General features: G+C 40.0%; 1 pseudogene; it reads left to right on the top strand.

Moving 5' to 3' along the window:
- The first annotated feature begins 408 nt into the window (after window positions 1-408).
- The window catches only part of LOC100752111, a 131,451-nt pseudogene continuing 117,310 nt past the window's right edge, over window positions 409-14,549 (top strand).

Raw genomic sequence — 14,549 nt, 5'->3', positions numbered from 1 at the left:
CATTGAGGCAGGTGGGATAGCAGTCTAGGGCTGAGAGTGTTTAGAGATTCAGAAAACTCAGGCACTAAAAGAAAGAAAAGGGCTTCTGAAAGAACTTGGAAGCGAGACTAGGGAGAGTGGTTCAGTTAGGGACTCAGACCGGATGGACTAACGCAGGGTTGGAGGATTTCTTCAGGAGGATAGACAGTGGGCTCAAGCATTAAAGGATTCTAGGAAAGCCTACCACATAGGCAGAAAACTGAATTTCCCTTAAAACAAAAGACTGGAGAATGATTATTGAATAATTGTTTGTGTGCAGTTAATCATTGCACATTTGAAAGGATTATTTTCATTGGTGTAATTAGTGCTTGCATTTTCTTGAGGACATTTCTCATGTCAAGCAGGTAATGACTCCAAAACTGAGGGACAATGGAGCTTCATGCAGACCCCAGTGACAGGATGAAAGTGGATTTGACAAAGGTGCCTCTCTTGTACCACGAGCACCCTGGAGAATCAGTGAGCAGACGCTTGCTTTTTGAAACACAGATGAAACCTTGGGATAACATTACCCCAGGGACTCCAAGTGATTCGGTCATGCTGGAACCTTGCCAGTTCAGTTCAGGTCCACTTAATCAACTCTCATCTACCCTACTGCATGCTGGTGATTAGATGCTCAGCTAGATAAGACAGAGTGCCAGGCCTTACAGGACCGGAGGCAAGAAAGGCAGGCAACACTAACAATACAGGGAGTTCGTGAAGGGTGATCACGGGATGCTGGAGGAAGGGTACCTCCCAGCCCACAGGGCACCACAGGCTTTCAGGTCGTGATGCTCAAGGGGCATGTGGTTTCTATTAAAGTTTTCCTTAGAGCTAATGCTCACTGACCTCCTTGGTGCTCATCTCTTTAATTCACTTCAATCTCTCTTCTGGATCTGGCAAGCCTCCTGGGTCGAAGGCCAGTCCTCCAGGGAAGGCAACAGTTCTTCCCGCCTGCACCAATGCTTTCTCTGGCAGTTCTACCGGAGATTCAGGAAGTTTCCATATCAGGCTTGCTCTTTTGGGGTCACCAACCAGCTCCCAAATCACGACACAGATACTTATTATTAGTCTTGGATGTTCCGCCTAGCTTAGGCACATTTCTGGCTAGCTCTTTTAACTTAAATTAATCTGTTTCTGTTTATTTACCTCCTCCCCCCTCCCTGTATAACGTACTTTGAACTACTTCTGTCTCTTGCTGGAGGTTGCCTGGTTGTTTGTCCCAGGCATGTCCTTCATTCTTCCTCCTTAGCCTAGATTTCTCCTCCTATCCTCTCTGCTGGCCAGCCCTGCCTATCCTTTCTTTGCCTAGCTATTAGCTTTCTCAGCATTTTATTAAACTAATCAGGTGCCTTAGGCAGGCAAGATGAAACAAATGTAACACATCTTTACATAGTTAAACAAATGCAGCACAATCAAATGTAACATCTTTGCCTGGTTAAACAAGGTTTGGTTCCGAGGGCCTTGAAAACAACCTTGCCACCTACAGTTTGTGGTGCTCGCCTTTAATCTTGGCACTTGGGAGGCAGAGGCAGGTGGATCTTTTTGAGTTTGAGGCCAGCCTGGTCTACAGAGTGAGTTTCAAGGACAGCCAGGGCTGTTACACAGAGAAACCCCGTTTAAATCAATCAATCAATCAATCAAACAAACAAACAAAAAAAGCTGGGCGTTGGTGGCACACACCTTTAATCCCAGCACTCGGAAGGCAGAGGCAGAGGCAAGTGGATGTCTGTGAGTTCGAGACCAGCCTGGTCTACAAGAGCTAGTTCCAGGACAGCCTCCAAAGCCACAGAGAAACCCTGTCTTGAAAAACAAAACAAAACAAAACAACAACAACAAAAAAACAAAACAACAACAACAAAAACATTTAGGGTATCTGGCAGTGCACTTGTTGACATCAGTAGGAAGTCTCCTGTCTGTGAATTTCAAAAAGGTAACTTCTGGCCCTTGGCAGGCCTGGTTAAGAGGGGCATAGGCAGTTTTGGCCTGGTTGGAGTCTTTCACTTGCTCATCTTCATTGTTTTGACTTTATGTTATCAAGCTTATGATTTATACATAATTATAAAAGGCTCCCTTTAACCCTTTCCTAATCAATAGTATCTTATCTTGACTTATATCTCGTTATATTTTTGAGGTATTACTTACTTTTTAAAAGTTAGCATTAAATGAATTCAGAATGCTTTCAAAAATAATATATTTGTATATACTAAATCCTTTTGGATACTTACAAGGAGACTCATATCATACTTTGTAACAAACGAAGCAAAACAAAAAACCCAACAGCTTCATAGGAGTTCTAAGTGATTAGAATTCTTTTTTTGTGGAGTGTGTGTGTGTGTGTAGAGAGAGAGGCGGTTTGTTGAGACAGGGTTTCTCTGTATAGCTTTGGAGCCTAACCTGGCATTGGCTCTGGAGACCAGGCTGGCCTCGAACTCACAGAGATCTGCCTGCCTCTGCCTCCTGAGTGCTGGGATTAAAGGGGTGTGCCACCAATGCCCTGCCTCAGGTATCTTTTATACATCATTATCTACCATGTTTTTTGAGACAGTGTCTTTCACTGGCTTAGAACTAGGCCAGCCTGTGACCAGCAGGGATAGATCCTCTTGTCTCTAGTAATTCAGCACTAGGACTATAGATGTGCCACCACGTCTATAGCTTTGTTAGGGCTCTGAGGAGCTATCTCAGGTCCTCGTGCTCGTGGATCAAACACTTTACCCACTGATCCATTTCTCCTCCCATGACTGGAATTCTTTGGTATCACTAAGTCCCATTCTTTTCTACTTATTTTTCTTTCTTCAAGAAAGAATTCTCAGAAGATGCTCCTTGAGGCAATCATTTCTGATGAGTCCTTATTGAGACATTGAGGACCTCGTTTTCTTTTTAAAAATTTTTTTTGAGACAGGGTTTCTCTGTGTAGCTTTGTAGACCAGGCTGGCCTTGAACTCGCAGAGATTCTCCTGCCGCTGCCTCCCAAATGCTGGGATTAAAGACACGTGGCAGCACCACCCATCTGAAGGCCTCTTTTACCAGATGCTTTGGTTTTTATGTGCTCTCAACTCAATAACAGCTTGCATGCTTACTATGTTCATGACCCCACATGAGAGTAGGATGCTCATGACCCTACCTTAACCAGATAATTTTTCTGGAATTCCAATGAAGGATGAACATTTGGAGAGGACAATGGCAATGTAATTCAAATCTCTAATTAGAATATGGTGACATGCCAGAAAGTGTCCAGAGGGATCTTTGGCTTAGGCTAGAAGTCTAAAGGGAATTCATCTATCCCCTGAAACACAAACCCTGAGACCATTTGTCATCAGCCGTATCAGAGACCAGAAAATGAGGCAGCCAAGAGCTCATAGCAAAGGAAAGACGAGAGAGGGATGGGTAGCCAGATCTTCTCACACCCAGTTAGGGTGCCTTGTGCAGAAATAGCATTCGTGTGCAGGAACGTGAATGCATTGTAATATCATCCTTGTTCTACCCACAACACCCCGTGATCACTGCATGGCAAGAAAGAAGGATTAAGTAAAAGACCATCTGAAGAAAGAATACTGAGGCAGGTCCCCAGAGGGTGACCACATGTCAAAATTTGTGACTTAAAGTCATTTATTCTTTTTCTATAATTACCTTCATAGCAGCTTTATGTCATTCTTGGTTGGAATAGAAATTAAGCCACAAAAATGTATGATAGAAAATGATTATGGGTAGGTCCCTAGTGCAGGGTTCTAACAAGAAAATGCCACCAAGGGCTGAACCTTTTAGTCCCCAGTCTCCAGTCTTCATTCTGTTTTATAGAGTGAGAAGAATATGTAGATTTTCATTCACATTAGTTGGGATGCTGTTATTTGAATCAAAGTGTCAGTGCTGTGATGGACACATGACTGCATGGTTGTTTTCTAGCTGTTTCAGTACTTTGTAACTTGAACCTACCAGTAGGCAAGAATAAGTATTTCAAATACTCACTTGAAATGATGCCTGATGGTCAGCCCGTGGGGACCAGCATAAGCCAACAGGAAGCGTATTAGGCTCCTGCCACAGCTGTTCACCTGCCAGGACCATCTAAAGAGCTGAGATGATATTAACAGCCCTTTCCTCTGCTGGCATGAACATAACTGTCTAGTGTGGTTGGAAATGATGACCCTGCACTCCTAACTTCACCTAAGACCTTTCCTTCCTGTCTCCAGCGGGCCTGGTGAGAATGTAAAGTAGAAAGACAGCTGCTTTGGGTTCTGCCCACCCTTGCCAGTATGGATCTTTTTGAAAACTCTTACCCAAGCAGTTGAAAAAGAGCCCACTTCATTGCTACTACAGACTTGAGTAAATTAGTCCTTAAAGAGATGAATGCAACGCCAACCCTGCCACCAGCTAAGCAGGTGCATGAAGAAAACGGATGAAGCTTAAGATACCTACAATGCATACAGTACTTCATGTAGTTATGAGAGAGCTGGCAACCTCATAATCACTAAAGGCCACTTAAGTTATCTGTCACTTGAAGAGACGGTCTGAGGGATATGGTGGAAATTACTTTCACTTCATCCTCTAAACGCTGAGTATATATTCTTCAGGTTTCCAGGAAGCACTATGTGAGCCTGTTCGAGCTCCCTAAAGAAAGGCCCAGCAGTAGTTAAGCCTGAACACGATGCTTTGGAGAGAGTTCTGAGAGTTGTCACAGTGAAGGGTCATTTTGCAAGTGTTTTTTATATCTTTTGTGGTTTTGAAATGGTCATTTATTATAGGATTCAGGTAACCCGTCCTGAAATTCGTTGCTGGGAGAAAGCTTATCTGGTCAAATTAATTCATTAGTTCTCCCAAAAAACCTTCATGGAATGGCTTTTGTGTTATGAGAGCACTTGTGGGTTACTTTGTCTCATGAAAGAGCTTTATAACTTAGGCTTGCATTCTTGTGTACTGTGTCTGGTGGGAGCACCAAATGATATGTGGTATTTAGTACAGTGACTGTCTTTTGCCAGCTACAACTAACTTATATTCTTCTTTTTTTTTACTATTGACTCAAACCATATTATAAAGGGTGATGTTTTGACTATATTATAACTTATTGTTAGAATTTCGGATGGTATAGGAAAGTCTGCTGGCGCTCTCTTCTTCCTGTGTTCCCTAATGCTACTTCTTGGTACAACCAGTATTAATTGTGTGATGTGTATGAATTCAGCTACAACAACAACAACAAAACACACACACACACACACACACACACACACACACCACACACACACACACACACACACACACACACACACACACACACACGTGTGCATGCACGTACACTTATGGATTTCATTCCAGATACTTTACTGGCACACCAAGGGTAAGGGAGGATTGGAAATGGTCCATCCCAGTGACAGGCAATAGGGAGGTGAACTATTAGAAGGAATAGAGATGATAAAACTCGATGAAAGCTGATCTGCTCTTGATTAGCTCTCCACAGAAACATCTGTAAACAAGTCAGATAACATACCCCATCCTGTGTTGGGCATCTCTCTCACCAGCTCTCCATCCCATGGCTACTACACTGAACACACATACTTCCATATTGGAAAATACATATTCATATACATATACATATGCACAAGTGTATAAAATATATATTTATGGCATATTTCCTTCATAAAATGCAAATGGAATAACACATTGTTTTTTAAATATTTTGCCATTAACTTTTATTAGGCTTCTTTCTATAGTCTTCCATTTATTGAAGCATATAGCCCATGCTTGCTTCAAACTTGCTATGTAGCTGTAGCTGACCTTGAACTCCTTCTAAACCTCCTGTCTTTCTCTGTCTCCCTAAGAAATGGGATTATAGGCAGATACCACCATACCCATGTAAAAAGTTATTATTATTATTATTATTATTATCATTATTAATTATTATTATTTTTATTTCAGTGTTTGGGATCAAGCCCAGGGCCATGCACCTATGAGACAAATGTTCTACTACCAAAACAATTCACCAACTGTATCATTTAACAAAGGTTATAAATTATTTTTTATTTCATTACAAGATAGTAGGTTTCCATATGATTTTAAATACCCCCTTTGATTGAGTTAGCCTTCTTCCTTGTCCCCTCACTCCCTGAGTTAACCCTCTTGCCTGCCCCTCACTCCCCTATCCCCATCCCCTCCCTGCTCTCCATTCCCAGTATTCTTTCTCTCCATTTTTATCACCTACATTCTACCATCCTTTGCCCCTCCCTTACTTTATTCTTCTCCCCATGACCCTTTTCTAGTTCTCTGGCTTGGATACATAGTCCAAGTTAAATATACAAAATTAGAGACTTAAAGTTAGGATTCCCATGTGAGGGAGAACATGTGGCATTTGTTTCTCTGTGCCTGGGTAATGTCACTCAATACGTTTTTAACCCAGTTACTTCATTTATCTCAAATTTCATTTTTCTTCTCAGTTGAACAAAATTCTATTGTGTATAGGTAATGCATGTTCATTATCCATTCATTGGATGATGGGTAGGTAGGCAGGCTGATTCTGTTTCTTAGCTATTGTGAATAGAGTGGCAATGCACATGGATGAGTAAGTATCTTTATAGTAGACTATAGAGTCCTTCGGGTATATGCACAGGAGTGGAATAGCTTGGTCAAATGGTAGTTCTATCTTTAGCTTTTTGAAGAATCTCTACAACAATTTCCACAGTTAGTTCACCAGTTTGTACTTCCTCCACCAGTGAGCAACAGTTCCTGTCCCCTCCACAGCCTCTTCAGCACTTGTAGTCCTTTGATTTCTTGATAGCCATTCTGACTCAGGTGAGATGGAATCTTTTTTTTTTTTTTTTTTTTCGAGACAGGGTTTCTCTGTGTAGCTTTGGAGCCTATCCTGGCACTCGCTTTGGAGACCAGGCTGGCTCGAACTCACAGAGATCTGCCTGTCTGTGCCTCCCGAGTGCTGGGATTAAAGGCGTGTGCCACCAACGCCTGGCAGAGATGGAATCTTAAAGTGGTTCGAATTTGCATGACCCTGATTGCTCTGTAGACCAGGTTGGCCTTGAACTCAGAGATTCCCACTTCCTTTTCCTCTTGAGTGCCGGCGTTGGAGGCATATTCCACCATCACCTGGCTTAAAAGAAGGTTATGTGATTTCTTTTTTGTTTGTTTGTTTTTGAGATAGGGTCTCCATATGTAGCTCTGGCTGCCCTGGTGCCCACTATGTTTCTGTAGATCAAATTAGCCTCAAACTCCTAGAGATACTCCTGCCTCTGCCTCCCAAGTGCTGGCATTAAAGGCCTGCACCATCATGCCCAGCTATGTTGAAATTGTTTGAATTGTTTATTAGCCATTCATATGTCTTATTTTGAAAATCCTCTGTTCAGATCTATGGATCCATTTTAGATTGGGTTATTTATTTACTTGATGATTTGTATTTTGAGATCTACATGCATATATGTATATGTACATGTATATATGTATGTATTTTAAATATTAATATTCTGTCAGATGTTTAGCCGGTATAGATTTTTCTCTCATTCTCTAGGCTGCTTCTTACACTCTAGTAACTGTTTCCTTTGCTATACTAAAATCTTGGTTTTATGAGGCCTCATTTGTCCATTGTTGGCTTCATCACTTGAACAGCCAGAGTCCTATTTAGAAGGTCCTTGGCTATTCCTGTACAACACTGTGTACTCACTACTCTTCTAGCAGTTTCAGAGATTTAGGTTTTAATTGAGGTCCCCAATCCATTTGGAGTTGATTTTTGTGTAGAGTGAGAGATGAGAGTCTAGTTTCATTCTCCTACATGTGCACATACAATTTTCTCAGCATCATTTGTTGAAGATGCTTTCCCTCCACTGAATTTTTGCTATCTTTGTGAAAAATTAGGTGGCTGCAGTGTGGAATTTAATTCATGTTTTCTATGCTGGTCCACTGATCTATGTCTCCGTGGTTCTATTTTTTGTTTGTTCGGGCCAGTGTCCTGCCATTTTTATCACTATATCTGTATAGCGTAATTTGAGATTGGATATGGTAATGCTTCTAGCATTACTCTTCTTGCTTAGGGTTTCTTTGGTTGTCTTGGGTCTTTTGTGTTTCATATGAATTTTAAGATGTTTTTCTGTTTTGTGATTAATGGCATGGTGATTTTAATTTGATTACATTGAATCTGTAAATTGCTTTTGGTAGAATGGCAAAGTTCTCAATTTTAACAACCTGTGAGAATGAGAGGTTTTACCATCTTCTACTCTCTCCCTCAGTTATTTTCTCCATTTTAAAGTTTTGAGTGTGGTTTTTCATCTTTGGTAGGTTTACTCCAAGTTATTATTTGAGATGAGGATGAGGTGAATTCTTTTCCAGTATGTTTGTAATTGGTATATTAAAAATGTTACTGGTATTTTGTATGTTAAATGTGCATCTTGCTACTTGCAGACAATATTAGTTAAAACTCCTAGGCATTTTCTGGTAAAATTTTTAGGATCTCAGACATATAACATCATATGATCTGCAAACAAGGATATTTTGACATTGATTCTTCTTTATTTCTACCAGTTCTGTTTCCTTCTCTTGTCTTACTGCTCTAGACAAAGCACTACAATGAGCAGGAGTGGAGACAGTCTATTATTCTTTCTTCTGATTTTGATGGGATTGCTTCGAATTTTTTCCCATTTAGGGTGTGATGGCTATGGATTTGTCATATATAGGCTTTACCATATTGAAGTAGGAGCTCTCCAGCCATATTATCTCTAGAACTTTTATCATTAAGGGTTATTTGATTTTGAGGTGATAAATGTGATTTTTGCCTTTAAGTTTTGTTATATGATTTATTGCATTTATTGACTTGCATATGTTGAACTATCCCTGAAGCCCTGGGATAAAGCTAACTTGATTGGGTGAATGATCTTTTTCATGTGTGCCAGTATTCAGCTTGCAAGTATTTTGTTGAGAAGTATTAGCATCTATCAAAGATAGATTTATTTATCAAAGATACTGGTCCATACTGTACTTTTTTGTTATCTTTATCTGATTTTTGTTCCAGCACACTGGTAGTTTCATAGATGTGGTTTCTCTATTTCTACTCTGTAGAATAATTTGAGTGGCATTGGCTATAGGTATGCTTTAAGCTTCTAGTAGAATTTAGCTATGAATCTATTTGGGTCTGGGCTTTGTTTAATCCTAAGTTTATTACTGCTTCAATATCCTTGCTCATTGTATGTTTGTTTAAGTTACTGATCTTAACTCGATTTAACTTAGTCAAATATATCTAGAACTTCATTCATTTCTTTTAGGTTTTCTAATTTATTTGAATATGCTTTTTAAAGTATGTCCTTGCAATTTTCTCAAATTTTTGCTGTTGTGATCTCTCATTGTTCACCTCTAATTTTGAGTCTTCTCTCTCTTTCTTTTGTTTACTTTGCCGATCTTGTTTATCTTTTCAGAGACCCAGTTCTTCATTTCATTGATTATTTATATTGTTTTTTTCTCATTTGTTTCCATTTTTATTAATTTTTGGCATTTTTTTCCTGTTGGCATGAGGGTCTGTGAAGGGTAGGTGGGCAGTTGGGTGGTGTAGGGAGAAGGAAGGAGAGAGGCCTATCTGGTGGTACCATTTGTGCTACATTTTGGAAAAGGCTGGTAGAGAGTTGGGTGGCATAATGCAGAAGATGGGGAGGGGCTTTCTTGGCAGTGGGAGGTCCCAGGACAGGAGTTAGTGAGGAGTTGTGAGGCCTATGGAAGAGGAAGGCCTTGCTGTCCTTGGGAGTCCATCATTTCTTATATAGGTATTATTTTCTTAGTGATTTCAGACTCAATACATGAATGTGCTATTTAATTTTTATTCAAGTCTCCCTATTTTGCTTTGCCATTAGCATGAAAGACACATTTTGCTAATACAATTGATATTCTCTTTTTTAATCAGTAGGTTTACCTCTTTGCATTTTAAGGGCACACAAAACTGCGTGTGTGTGTGTGTGTGTGTGTGTGTGTGTGTGTGTGTGTGTAGTTTTTGTATTTATTTGATTGTATTTTGTTTTGAGTTATTCTCTTAATTTTTCTTTCATCAATCCTTCTGTACTTTCTTGTCTTATAATAATAATATTTGAAACTTTGATATAGTTAAATCTCTATTTTTAAATCACTCTTGGACAGCTTTTATAACACATTTCAAAATAAGAAAAAAACTATATTCACATTCTAGGTCCTTCGCCTCAACTCACTCTTAGTTTTTTTTTTCCTTATAATACCAAGATTTATAACTTAAGTGGAGCTGAGCTCTGGAAAGACAATTACACACCCAGTGGTCACCAACAGTCCTTCCATCCATGGCATTCCCATTCACGACATGACTTCAAACATTTCTGCTTGTCTTTGATTATCCAGTACTTTTTATTTTAAGGACTCATAAATTGTTCTGCATGAGAAACATTGCATTATTAAAATGTATCTATCTGTGCTGTGCTGGGCACCTGTCATCCCAGCATTTAGGAGGCAGAAAGATCATAAGTTTGAGGCCCACTTAGGTTACATAATGAGACCATTTCAAAAACAGAAGCAAAGCCAAATACAACAAACAACTACTGTTCTACAATCTTTATATATGGCACATACTTACTAATCTACATGTTTTCATCATAAAAATTTTAAAACAAGAGAATCTCTCTCCTTTTAAATTTTTATTTTTATTTTACATGTATAGGTGTTTTGCCTGCCTGTATGTCTGTACAGTATGGACATGCAGTGCCTGAGGAAGCCTGAAGAGGGCGTCAGATGCCCTGGAGCTGGGGTTGCAGATGTTTGTGAGCTGCCATGTGAATACTAGGAACCAAACCTGGGTTGCCTGGAAGAACAACCAGTGCTTTTAACTGCTCAGCCATTTCTTCAGCTCCAGTGATCAGGATTTTGTAGGTACTGTTTTAGAAAACTTTTACATTAAATGTTACTAAAGAGAAGGCTGAAGTTCTCCTTCAGGGCTTGTATTTTAATTCCAGAGTACCCGTAGGATTCTTTTAAAAATTCTTTAACTTCAGGGACCCCTCTGAAACATGGCTCAAAAGATTAAGACTGTATGTTTCCTTGAATGAAAGTTTCATGTTGGGAGATCTTAAGCAATTAGATTCATCCCTTTATCTCAGAAAATTTTTCTATGTCTTCAAATATTTGTTCTCTCCATTTTAGGAAATCACCCTGTCAAGAAGAAGTGACTCATGATGGCTATCTCAGTATTTTCTATTCTCATTGTTGCATCAAAAGCAATTCTTTTTCAACTTTTTATTAAAATTTCTTAGTGTACATAGAAAAAATGGTCTTATTGTGACATTTCATATGTGTCTACATTGTCCTTTGTTCATAGATAGTCTCCATTACCCTCTCTTGCCCCTGATTGGTCCTTTTTCTACTCCCCAAAGTTTCCCTTTGCTTCCATATTATACTATCCTCCTGCCTCAGGCTCCCAAAGCACTGGGATTTTAGGCATGCCCACCCTGCCTAGCATAGAAAGACAGTTTAATCATGAAAAGTTCTGATAATTTAGCCTTACGAGTCTGTAAGATAACAGGCATTTTATAATCTACATTTAAATGTATATTCATGTTTATATGCACATGCGTATACATGTTTGAATCCACAAATATATCTGTGTATGTAGACATCTGAGTTCTACATTTGAGAGGAGCAGGTACTGCCTCTCTCCTTCTCCCCTTAACCCTTTCTTGTTTCCTCTTCTGTCCAAAAGTCTTATCTTCTCCCTACCTCATGTAGAATCTGCCTTTTGCAGTCATGTGAAAAACTCCCTCTCTCCCTCCCCTGCTCTCTCTCCCTTTCTCCCTCCCCTGCTCTCTCTCCCTTCTCCCTCCCCTGCTCTCTCTCCTTACTCTCCCCCTCTCTTTCCCTTCCCCTCTCCTTCCCTCTCTCCCTTTCTCACTCTCTCTGAGTTTGTTTTGTTTTCCACTTTGCATAATGACTGGTGCTGTATTCTCTGTACTCTCTTTTATTTTCTATTCTTTCCCATTGGATTACTTGTGACTCTTCCACACTATTCTTTTATATCCTTATTTTCAGTATCACCTGCTCTTACTTCTTCCAATGTAATTTCATGGAAATGTTTTATTGTTTTAAAAAATTCCTTTCAGTACAGCCTTCAGTTTATTAACTTTTATTGCTTTATACTTAAATCATTGATTCCATGGCTTCTTTTCTTTTTTTCTCTTTCTCCAAAAGAACCTAAGCTAGCTTTCCTTATGGATTGAGTGCAAGTGCATAAAAGTGTTTTCTCCAAACAGTTCTTTCTTTCATAGTCTGCTCCTGCAGGCTTGCTTCCCACTCCCTAGGCACTGTCTCTACAGGGATCATATCTTGCATTCTTTTGTTTCTTTTATTGAAAATAAATTTTTAATACAATATATTCTGATTATAGTTTTCCCTTCCCCAACTCCTCCCAAATCTCCCCACTTCCCCAACCACCCAGATCCATACTGTTTCTTAGGATACAGCATGGATCATTAGGATACAAACAGGCATCTAAAAAAATAATAACATGAGGTAAAATAAGAGCAACCAAACCTGAATAGGACAAAACAACAATGAAAACAAACAGAAGAAAAAGAGCCAATGAGAAGGTGCAAAAGCCACACAGAGACACAGAGGCACACAGATTTGCACAAACAGAACTCTCAGAAACCACAAAATATATGTATAGTATCTGTAAGGTTAAAAAAAATGAATCAACCAACCAACCAATCAACCAAACAAATAATCAAAGAAACAAAAACCTCAAACACTGATAAAGCATTATGATATAAAGAACCTTCAAAAATGCCACTAAGTTCATGTTGTGGGGCCTGGCCTTAAGAGTGGTTTGTATATTCAATGAGACTCTCAAATTTTTCATTTGAGAATGGTTAATTGTAGACAGCTTCTGAGTAAGGAATTGGGGCATGTGTCTACTTCTCTCAGAGCTGGGACTCTGTCTGGCACAGAGCCATGTAGGTCTCTGAGTTCATACGTGCATCAGTCCTGCTATGTATAGAACATCTTGTTTTCTTGGTGTCATCCATCCCATCTGGCTCTTACAATCTTTCTGTCTCCTCTTCTACCTGGTTCCTTGACCCACGCGGGGAGGGATTTGATGGAGAGTTCCATTTAGCACTGAGTATTCCAAGGTCCTTCACTCTGTGTACATTGTCCAGCTGTGGGTCTATGTATTTATTCCCATCTGCTGCAGAAGCTTCTCTGATGGTGGCTGAACAAGGCACTTATGCAATGGGCAAATCTATCTGTAAGGATGGTAATGGGAGAGCCATGGTGCCTGTGGTACATCTCCTCAGAGCTCTTCCCAGATCTCTCCTCCTCTGCCCTGAACCCACCCCTCCAGTTTTCTGCTTTTTTCTTGTCTGTATATGAGAGGGCTGAGCAATTCTCAGTGCAGCTCTATTTGATACATTATCATTTGAATATTCCTACCAAAATCTCAATAGTACAAAATGATGAGGTTGAAAGAGCTCTCTCCTGCCACAGCTACCTTCTCCCAAGCTCTTCACACTAAGTAGTTTTGTGTCTGTCCTTGGGGCTCAAGAATCACATGTCCAGCTTTGTGACTCAAGAAGGTTGGTTGTGCTGTGATTGGGATGTGGTTTGAATTGCATCTCTGAAGGGCTCACATGCTGGTCTCTTAGTGGGATGTGGCATGGACTTTAAAAGGTGGGGCTTAGTGGGAGGTAATTGCATCATGAGAATACCATACTCCTGAAGAATTAGTTTGTTCTTCATCACAGTGGTTATTAAAGAACAAGGCTGGCCTTTCGCTAGTCTAGCTTTCTGTCTTGTCCCATGACCTCTCCTTACACTCATGATTCCATTATGATGTCATCTACCATGATGTGGCATATCTAGGGGGACCCCCTGGAAAGGGTCATCCAATTTGGACCTTAACCTTAACCCTCTAAGACTGGGAGTTAAACTCATTCTCTAGCTTCAGCTATTCCATTATGATAGTGGAGAGTGGACTAAGAATCATATTCACATGCCTTGGTTCTCTCGCTGGACACTTGGGCCAGTGGTGGTTTCATTGTAGCATACACCCATCTACTTCAGCTTTGCTACAGTGCAAGTGCTCTTGAGACTCACACTTGGAGTCTGTGGTACAGTCCAGGCTTTCTCTTTCAGCAATGGGTCTTGAATGTTTTTATTTTGTTTTAAAAATTTTCTATGTGTTCTCCCATCTCATGGGCTCTTGGAACTGGCAGGGTGCCCCAAGGACTCAGCAAGGGTCAGGGATGTCATGGTATCATGCTATTTTCTCAAGGTGAAAGGACAGTCAGTAATGTCTGCTCATCTGTCCTGTCTTAGCTTCAAATGACTTGATAAAACAGGCATAAGGATGACAGCGGAGTCTATTTCAGCAAATGTAGGACACCAGCGGCCAATGCATTGTCTTGAGTTCTTCCACAGTGTGCTTTGTTTTAGTCTATGAGACACGAAGTTTATACAGCTGGCCTCACTCATACTTACAATGTTTTTAGTGAAAACAATAGAGTTACATCTGAGATTTGGACAAAAACAAGCTAACAAATCAGATAGTTTAA

This window comes from Cricetulus griseus, chromosome 2, assembly GCF_003668045.3.
Source record: "Cricetulus griseus strain 17A/GY chromosome 2, alternate assembly CriGri-PICRH-1.0, whole genome shotgun sequence".
NCBI lineage: Eukaryota > Metazoa > Chordata > Mammalia > Rodentia > Cricetidae > Cricetulus > Cricetulus griseus.
Note: the sequence above shows the minus strand (reverse complement) of the source record. Positions and strands in the feature narration are given on the sequence as shown.